Genomic DNA, 9,772 nt, shown 5'->3' with positions numbered 1-9,772 from the left:
TTAAAGATTTATTTTCATTTATTTAATTCCCCTCCCCTCCCCCGGTTGTCTGTTTTCTGTGTCTTTTTGCTGCGTCTTGTTTCTTTGTCCGCTTCTGTTGTCGTCAGCAGCACGGGAAGTGTGGGCGGCGCCATTCCTCGGCAGGCTGCTCCCTCCTTCTCGCTGGGAAGCTCTCCTTATGGGTGCACTCCTTGCGCGTGGGGCTCCCCTACGCGGGGACACCCCTGTGTAGCACGGCACTCCTTGCGCGCATCAGCACTGCGCATGGGCCAGCTCCACACGGGTCAAGGAGGCCCGGGGCTTGAACCGCGGACCTCCCATGTGGTAGACCGACGCCCTAACCACTGGGCCAAAGTCGGTTTCCCTCTTTTCTTTTTCTTACCTACTTGCCAAGGCTAGAAATCAAGTTCAATGTTAAACCGAAATGGTGAAAGTAAATACACTTGTTTTTGCTTTTAATTTTAGGAGGGAAAGCACCCAGTCTTTTCACCATTAACTCTGATGTTAGCTGTGGATTTTTTTGTAGAAGTCCTTAATTAGGTTGAGGAAGTTCCCTTCTATTCCATTTCTTCAATGTTTTTTAATCATCAAAGGGTATTACTGGGTTTTATCAAAGGCTTTTCCTGCATGTATTGAGATGGTCATGTGGTTTCTTGTTTCTTTTTATTCTTTTTATATATTACAATAATGTACTTTTGGTATTAAAGCAACCTTGCATTCTTGAAATAAATCCCACTTGTTCATGGTATATAATTGTTTTTATATTTTGCTTTTAAATACTAAATATAAATATTTGATACAATGTTTACTAATTTTAACCGTAGACATTTCCTTTACACCAACCCTCCTAGACCAAACTATTTAACTTTAGGCAGATCATGGATCTATCTTGCTATTTCTGCTCCTGTATCCTATTCAAAGCATTCCCCTTACCTAAGGTTTCCATCCCTTTGGTTGTCATCTTCCCCAATAGAGCTTGGGGTGCACCTCATTTTCCAGACTCACCCTGCCTCTTAAAGCTCAAAATGGCTTTTACATTTCATCGGGACTTATATGGTCCTGTTTATTATTGTATTTTACAGTACATATCATTTCTTAATCATTACCCTTGTGTTTGAGCAGAAAGATAACAGAAGAGTAATGATATATCTACTAAAAAATTTCCCCTCTTTTTATTCCCCATAGCAGAATGCCTTGTTCTAAGTTCTGTTAGGCAGATAATTTTCAAGTGTGTATATGGCCTGACATTAATGAGTGTGGAAATCAGTTAGCTCATCTTCACTGCCCAGTCTGACCTGAGGCAGGGCATATCTCCTTTTGAGTAAATGTAGTATAATATTTCCGTCTCTATTATTTTCATAATAGTAATAATAATAACCTAGTAAGCTTTATTGGTACTAAGGAATGCATTGATATCATTGTTTCTTTCCAGGGTCTTTTACCCTTTGCTGTGGTTGGGAGTATGGATGAAGTAAAAGTAGGAAAAAGATGTTCAGAGGTGGCCACTATCTTTGGGGGGTCATACAAGGTAAATATGATGTGAGCCGGCCAGAAACGATTATGATAATGCACCATGCTTGTCACCTCACAGTCTCACAAGAGGACTTTAGTGTAAGCTCATTTGAAAACTCTTGCTAAACTGTAAATTAAGTTACTAATAGGAACACAGATTGCGTTTTCAAATAAGCTAATTCTTACTTGACTATGATTCATTTTCGTAAGAGTTTTCTCGATGCTGGTTTAAGCTAAAATCCAGAGGCTGGGTAGGACTGCCTAGTTAAGCCCAATGTGCCATGTGCATTTTTCTGTCTGTGTGTGTAACATTCAGATGATTGGGAGACGTTTTTTTAAAGATATATTTTCCCATTTATTTCTCTTCCCTTCCCCCCCAGTTGCCTGTTCTCTGTGTCCATTTTTTTTTTTTTTTTTAAAGATTTATTTATTTATTTAATTTCCCCCCCTCCCCTGGTTGTCTGTTCTTGGTGTCTATTTGTTGCGTCTTGTTTCTTTGTCTGCTTCTGTTGTCGTCAGTGGCACAGGAAGTGTGGGCGGCGCCATTCCTGGGCAGGCTGCACTTTTCTTTTCACGCTGGGCAGCTTTCCTCATGGGCGCACTCCTTGCGCGTGGGGGCTCCCCCACGCGGGGGACACCCCTGCGTGGCAGGGCACTCCTTGCGCGCATCAGCACTGCGCATGGCCAGCTCCACACGGGTCGAGGAGGCCCGGGGTTTGAACCGCGGACCTCCCACATGGTAGACGGACGCCCTAACCACTGGGCCAAAGTCCGTTTCCCTCTGTGTCCATTTTGCTGTGTGTTCTTCTTTGTCTGCTTCTGTTGTTGTCAGAGGCACAGGAACCTGTTTCTTTTCCTTGTGTCATATCTTGCTGCGTCATCTCTCTGTGTGTGCGGCGACATTCCTGGGCAGGCTGCTCTTTCTTTCATGCTGGGTGGCTCTCCTTATGGGGCACACTCCTTGCGCGTGGGACTCCCCATCTTGGGGGGCACCCCTTCACGGGGAGCATCCCTGCGTGGCAGGGCACTCCTCGCACACATCAGCACTGAGCATGGGCCAGCTCCACATGGGTCAAGGAGGCCAGGGTTTTGAACCACTGACCTCCCATGTGGCAGGCGGAAGCCCCATCCGTTTGGCCAAGTCCGCTTCCTGGGAAAGATTTTGAAGAAAGGGAAGTTTCAGTCAAATTGGAGCATATATACTGGTGTTTAGCCATGCTACATAAACTAATTGCTACCTAATTTATAAAGTATTTTTAAAATTTTTATTTTCAAAGAAGCTTTAGATTTCATAAATATTACATAAAAATATACAGGGTTCCCATATACTCCACCCTCTACCCCTCCTTCACTTCCCACATTAACAACATCTTTCCCTGTTGTGGTACACTTGTTAGAGTTGTTGAACCCATACTGAAGCATTGCTACTAACTATGGGATATATTTACATTACAGTGTAAACTTTGCACCACATCATTTTACAGGTTATGACAAAATGTATCATGGCCTTTATCCATCATTGCAATGTAATGCAGGACAATTCCAATGGCCCAAAATTGCCCCACTTTGCACTTATTCTTATTTCTCTGTCTCCTCAGAACCTCTGGTTGTCACTGCCTTTATAGCAATGTTACAAGTTCTTCCACTTTTGGAATAATAATAAGTCTACATCCATCCATTGTTTCACTGTCCTTTTATTTATTTATTTATTTATTTTTAAAAAAAGATTTATTTATTTATTTCATCCCCCCCCTCCCCTGGTTGTCTGTTCTTGGTGTCTATTTGCTGCGTCTTGTTTCTTTGTCCGCTTCTGTTGTTGTCAGCGGCACGGGAAGTGCGGGCGCCGCCATTTCTGGGCAGGCTGCTCTTTCTTTTCACACAGGGCGACTTTCCTCACGGGCGCACTCCTTGCGCGTGGGGCTCCCTCACGCGGGGGACACCCTTGCGTGGCACAGCACTCCTTGCGCGCATCAGCGCTGTGCATGGCCAGCTCCACATGGGTCAAGGAGGCCCGGGGTTTGAACCGTGGACCTCCCATATGGTAGACGGACGCCCTAACCACTGGGCCAAAGTCCGTTTCCCTGTCCTTTTATTTTCGTTCATGCCTCACTCTTGAGAATTTAGGGATGGTGATGCCCACTCTGATTCAGATTTAGAATGGGAGTCAGATCCCATGGGGCAAGTGATTGGTGGGTCTTCCTTGCAGTTGTGGATACTCTGTTTAAGGGATGGGTGTTGTCCATCATCATCCTTGTGTTAGTTGTCCTGGGCAAGTCCACTGAACTGGAGAGTAGGTGTTGCAACTCTGCTGAGATTCAGAGCTCAAATGGCACATGAACAGACCCAAGATTTAAGTCTCTGGGACATATATTTAATGAGTATAGTGCTAAGTATAGGTTCAAATAAAAGGGGCAGAAGAGCCATGTGTAGGGAAATGATAAAGTAGTCTAACTCGTTACATTGGGGAGCAAATATTCTAAAATAAGGCTCACTGACAGGGTGCCGAATTCCTGATATTGTCTGCCCTGCCTATAGTGTCTAGATGTCTCTAGAGCCCTCAGAGGCACCGCTGTTTGAAGCACTGTTTACCGTGACTATCAATGAGATCCTGCTGAGATATGCAGAAGCATAAACTCTGGAATGACCTCCCATCTCACTTTGAAATCTCTTAGCCATAAAAACTCATTTGTATTTAATATTTCCTCCTTTTAGTCATGGTCTTTTTCCCAATGCATTGCTAGTAGCTAGTTGGTGCTTGGTAATAATGCATTGCTAGTTGGTTACCTGGCAATAATCCCTCGGTTCTAGGTTGGCTTTTCCCTAAGAGACAGGTCTCACCTGGGAGTGGTGGGTGGGATGTAGTGCATTTATATGCTTAGTTCGCCTTAGAAAGAGTCCACATTTGAGCAAAAGGATGCTTTTAAAGCATTTTTAACTGGTCTCTAGAAAAAAGAATGAGCAACTATTTCTATACCAAATAAGTGTAATTTATCTTTGGCTAAAGGTAAATTAGATTGTTCACATTTTTATTATTTATATAATTTTATGATAAGTTGGAATATTATAAAAGGAAGTATTATTAATAAAACTGTTTGTTTCACATACCATAATGCTAATTAATGGGGAATGGGTTATCTCTAACCATACTGGATTCCAGATTATTTTGTTTTAAAAATTAACTTATTAGAAAATTTTAAATTAAGAAATCACACTTAAAAACTTAACATCTTTTCATGAACTATATATATATATAATTTAGTCACAATATCATGTATAATACAATAATTTCTTGTGTTCTGTCTCCTATACATGACAAACATGAGAGAAAGACATGTGAATTTGTTGGTTTGGTTATTTGAATATTGACTAGTGCAGTCTCATAAATATGGATTGTATAATAGAATTTGATAAATAAAGCATGCACATTTGTTAACATCTTTGCATTAGAAAAATTCACTGTAGTGAAATTATTTACTTTAGTGAAATTATATTACATACTCTGTTAGGTCTCTGTAATGTATCTTGAGTGTATTTTGTAAGATACTAACATAATCATAAATGAAAACATATAACCTTTACTAATATAACATACTATTTTGCTATTTCCCATTTATTCACTAGGTGATACATTCAAAGAAAATTTCCTGGACCATAAATGAAGTGTAGTTATAATTGGTACACAGAATACAACTAAAAATTGTACATTAAAAATTAACTGATTAATTATTAATCAAAGAAATTGTTAGTTGTTTCTCATTTTAAATGTGGTTTTCATGCATGCTTTCATTCAAGAATACTTACTGAGTGCCAGGGATTGATAAAGTATGTTATAGTTTTATGATTTTTCTTACTAGTGGAAAATGAAAATCACCGTGACTTTGTGAAGCTCCAGGATATGCTCCTTTGTACAAATATGGAAGACTTGAAAGAACAGACCCGCAGTCGACACTATGAACGTTACGGGTGCTCCAAACTCCTTACAGTGTGCTTCACAGATGTGGGCCCAGACAACCAGCCAGTCAGGTGAGTGGGGGGTCTTGTGAAGACAACCAAATGCCTAATTTAGGATTCCCCCCACAACCATGAGACAGAATCGTTTGGAAATGAGAATAACTGTATTTCTTGCATCCTGGCTTTTAGGTTTTTAATCATCTTCCGACTTAGATGCAGATAGCTCCTAGGAACAGCCTAATACAAGGTCTCATTTATTTTAGTGTATGCAGAAACATGTATCTGAGAGAAAACTACATTATTTTGCTCTATTTTATATGAATTTCATATAAATATATTTCTTATTTTTATATGAAATATAAATATAAAATAAAGACTCTAAAAGGCAATTGAGAAAGATCACACCAAATTGGCAAAGAATATTGCAAAGGGCTGCCTGGAGGAAAGAGGAAAAGCAGTGACGTAATGTTATGAAAGCCCAGTGAAAAAAGTTTGAGGGCAGATGTGGCTAGCCACACTGGAGAGGTAGAGGATTTATGCTGTAAATTATGGCGGTGCATGACAATCCAGATGTATCAGTTATGGTTCTTTGAAGATAACCAAAACTGAACTGGCTCTTTTAAATGACATTTGGAAAGATGCCTGGCTTTATGTAAAATTTATTTGAGAATAGTCTCATAAATTAGAGGTTTCCCCAAATTTTATTGTCAAAAGATGTGGAGGTATGTGATATAATAGAAAGTGAATAGGAACAAGAAAAATCACTGATATAAGTGTTTCAAAATTCTACCACTCTTTATATATACTCCTATATACTTTAGTATAAACTTATGTTAAAGAGAGCACCTTGTTTTTTATGTCTCCTGATACAGAATGTTCCCTATATTGCATTGCTACATGAGAGTATAATGTTAAATGACCTTATGTGGGAATTGACATTCAAAATAGACATGTTTGTATATGTTTATTTATATTAACACATTAATATGAGAGTATAAAAATACCTGTTGAGTTCTATGATCAATAGAGTTCTATGATCAATATCAGATGGAGGAAGAAGTGTTGAAACAGAGGTTTATGCAGCGAGTAAAGGAACAAGAAACTGCATTTAAAGAAGCTGAAAAAGAGGCAAGTAATGCTAGTTTAATGTAATTTGTACTCATTTGGAGGTGTCCTATAAATTTGGGGGCTTCAATCTCAAGTGCTTTGTTAAGGCATTTTTAGCACTTGCTGTTCTTCAAAACTTAGTCATTTAACATGTTTTTAACAGTGCCTTTAAAAATTATAGTCTATAATGTTATTTTTTCTAGAGTACTTGTAGAATTTATTATTTCAATGGGTCCTAAAAATCATTTCAAAAAATGTACTTACCTTCATCTTTATAATTTGAGTTTTCATCATAAAGTTTAATTATAACAAATTCAAGCTTTCAATTTGTGCGAAGGGCCACTTAATTTCTACCATTCCTACTACAGTAGGAATGTTCTTCATGTTTACAAATAAGTAAATGTTGACTAATGCAAGCCTTAAGTAACTAGAGAATTTTAGTTGGTGAATTAAGTGTATTCCTTGTTCACTTCATTCCATTCTGTTTCCAAGAAAATGCAAAAAGAGGCTATTCATGACTTCTAAATTATTCACCATAAATAAGTTTTTGGTGGATGAATATATTTGGAACATAAATCTCTCTCTCGAGTATACGTGCTGTTCAGTTTAAGAAAATTGAGTTTTAGTAGGGGGTCTTAGTTCCCTAGAGCCACCATCAGAAAGAACCACAACCTGGGGCTCAAAACAATAGCATTTATTGTCTCACAGGTCTGGAGGCCAGCAGTCTGAAGTCAGATGTCAAAAGGGACATGCTCATTCTGAAGTGTGTAAGGAAGAATCTATTCCATGCCTTTTCTTGGCTTCTGGACATGTCCGGTAATCTTTGGCGTTCCTTGGTTTGTGTCAGAACTCAATCTCTGCCTCTATCATTACATGGCTGTTTTCTCTGTGTCCATCTGTGCCTCCTCTCCCTGTCTTATAAGGACATCCATCCTATTGAATTAAAGATGAACCCCACTCTAGTATGACCTCATGACCTCATTTTTATTTTGCTTTTCCAAATAATTCTATTTACCTTAACTTTTTTTTAAGATTTATTTTTACTTATTTCTTGGCAACCCACCGCCCCCCCCCCCCCCCGGGAGTTGTCTGTTCTCTGTCCGCTTCTGTTGTTGTCCACGGCACAGAAATCTGTGTCTCTTTTTGTTGTGTCGTCTTGCTGCGTCAGTTCTCCATGTGTGCGGCACCATTCCTGGGCAGGCTGCACTTTCCTTTGCACTGGGTGGCTTTCCTTACAGGGTGCACTCTTGTGCGTGGGGCGCCCCTATGCGGGGGACGCCCCTGCATGGCACGGCACTCCTTGTGTGTATCAGCACTGCGCACGGGCCAGCTCCACACGGGTCAAGGAGGCCCCGGGTTTGAACCACGGACCTCCCATGTGGTCGATCGACTCCCTAACCACTGGGCCAAGTACGCTTCCCTATTTACCTTAATTTTTAAAAATATTTTTTATTACAGAAGTTGTGATCTTACAAAACAATCCTGTGCATGTGCAGAATTCCCAGACAACATCATTTCACCAACACACCATGTTGTGACGGAATATTTGGTACCGATAACTGAATCAGACTATTACCACTATCCATGGTCCATAGTATACATTTGACACACTTTTTCCATACCTCCCCCATTATCAATACAGTACATCTTTGGCATTGATGCAAGAATATTACAGTATTGCTGTTAACCATGGTCCATAGGTCATACCAATTGTATTTTTCAGATGCTTATCCACATTTCCACTACTGTGCAAGAGTGACGTACATCTGCTCTAGCTCAAAGAGGGCACTCTTGCATCTGTACCTTCAACAACTATTCTCATCCACCTCTGGGTTCACTGGGATAGTCAGACCCTAGATTATTCCCTTCCATATTTTCTTTTTTTTTCTCTTTGTTATTTTTAAATGTTACAATAAAAAAATATGAAGTCCCCATATACCTCCCACTCCTTCACCCCACTCCTCCCATATCAACCTCTTTCATCATCATGGGACATTCATTGCATTCCATACTTTCAATTGACATTTACATCCCTAGACTACCCTTTTCAGCCTCAATCCCATTTATAAGCCAGCTGCTACTCACTATAATGTGTTCCCATCAACTTTATCCATTTCCACACATTCACAGTCAATTTAATTAAAACTTCTACATGCACTAAACATCAATAATAGTATGGCCTCATTTTAACCATCCTAATTCCATTTGTAATGTCCTATCTTCAAATAAGATCACCTCCTGAGGTACTAGGGATTAGGACCTCAACAGATCTATTTGGAGGGCACATTTCTCCCCTTACCAGTAGGTAAATTGGAACTTGGACTTTCTTTTTTAAAGAAGCAAGATGGCGATTAGGTGCAGTAGTTGACCAGACTTCTCAGTCAGGGACAGCCAAACTGTAAATCACAGAAATTCCATTAATTTAGATATGAAGGGAAAAGTTTGGAATTATACAAAAGTATCTTTTGGCATCCCAGAATGGGAAGCATAGCTGTGTCTCTTAAGGACTTAAACCCAAACTAGGAAGCAAACAGAAAACAAAGAAACCATTTACATTTTTCTATTTCTCCGCTAGGGCATCCATGGAGAACAAGGTGATAGGGAAATACTTGCTCAGAAAAGAACAATGGAATGCTTTTAATATGATAAGTAAACAGCAACTCCGACTGACAAGGACAGTAGAGGCTCACAGATGTAAAGTACACTTTCCAAGCATAGCTAGCAGATGGATCAGCCAAAATTCAAGCCCAAGCCTTAAAATTTTCAAATATCAAAAAAATTGATATGTTTTAATATATCCCTCATTAATAAAGAGCTTGTAAATGAGTTCATCATGTTTTCATGCTTTAATTTTTTATTTGTATTTTTTCAGAGAATTGTCTATTTGTCCACAGTATTTTCCTATTAGACTTTCTCTTATGTTTGCATTTCTTTATATATTATACTGTTCTTTTGTTTTATAAATTTTGCAATAACCCTCCTAATTTGTCTCCTGTCTTTTACCTTAATTCACAATGTCCTTTGTTGCATAGAAGTTTTATACTTTGACATGGTCTAATGCACTATTTCTGTCAATTACAAATGTTGCAATTCTTTGTATTGCTCTATGAAGGCCTTCCTTACCTGAAGATTGTAAATGTATAAAATGTGTTATTACAGCCCAGTTACAGTGCATCTCATTCTGCATCATGCCCGTGGTCCA

At 39.3% G+C, this 9,772-nt stretch overlaps 1 long non-coding RNA gene across 1 annotated transcript; it reads left to right on the top strand.

The window, feature by feature from the left end:
- The first annotated feature begins 1,438 nt into the window (after positions 1-1,438).
- On the top strand, positions 1,439-6,586 carry LOC131272944 (uncharacterized). The gene is made up of 3 exons (XR_011647187.1): positions 1,439-1,528; positions 5,367-5,535; positions 6,511-6,586. It is a non-coding gene; the product is annotated as an uncharacterized lncRNA (long non-coding RNA).
- The last annotated feature ends 3,186 nt before the right edge of the window (positions 6,587-9,772 follow it).

Source organism: Dasypus novemcinctus, chromosome 23 (assembly GCF_030445035.2).
Source record: "Dasypus novemcinctus isolate mDasNov1 chromosome 23, mDasNov1.1.hap2, whole genome shotgun sequence".
Classification (NCBI taxonomy): Eukaryota; Metazoa; Chordata; class Mammalia; order Cingulata; family Dasypodidae; genus Dasypus; species Dasypus novemcinctus.
The sequence above is the reverse complement of the archived record's forward strand: the minus strand, read 5'-3'. Positions and strand labels throughout refer to the sequence as shown.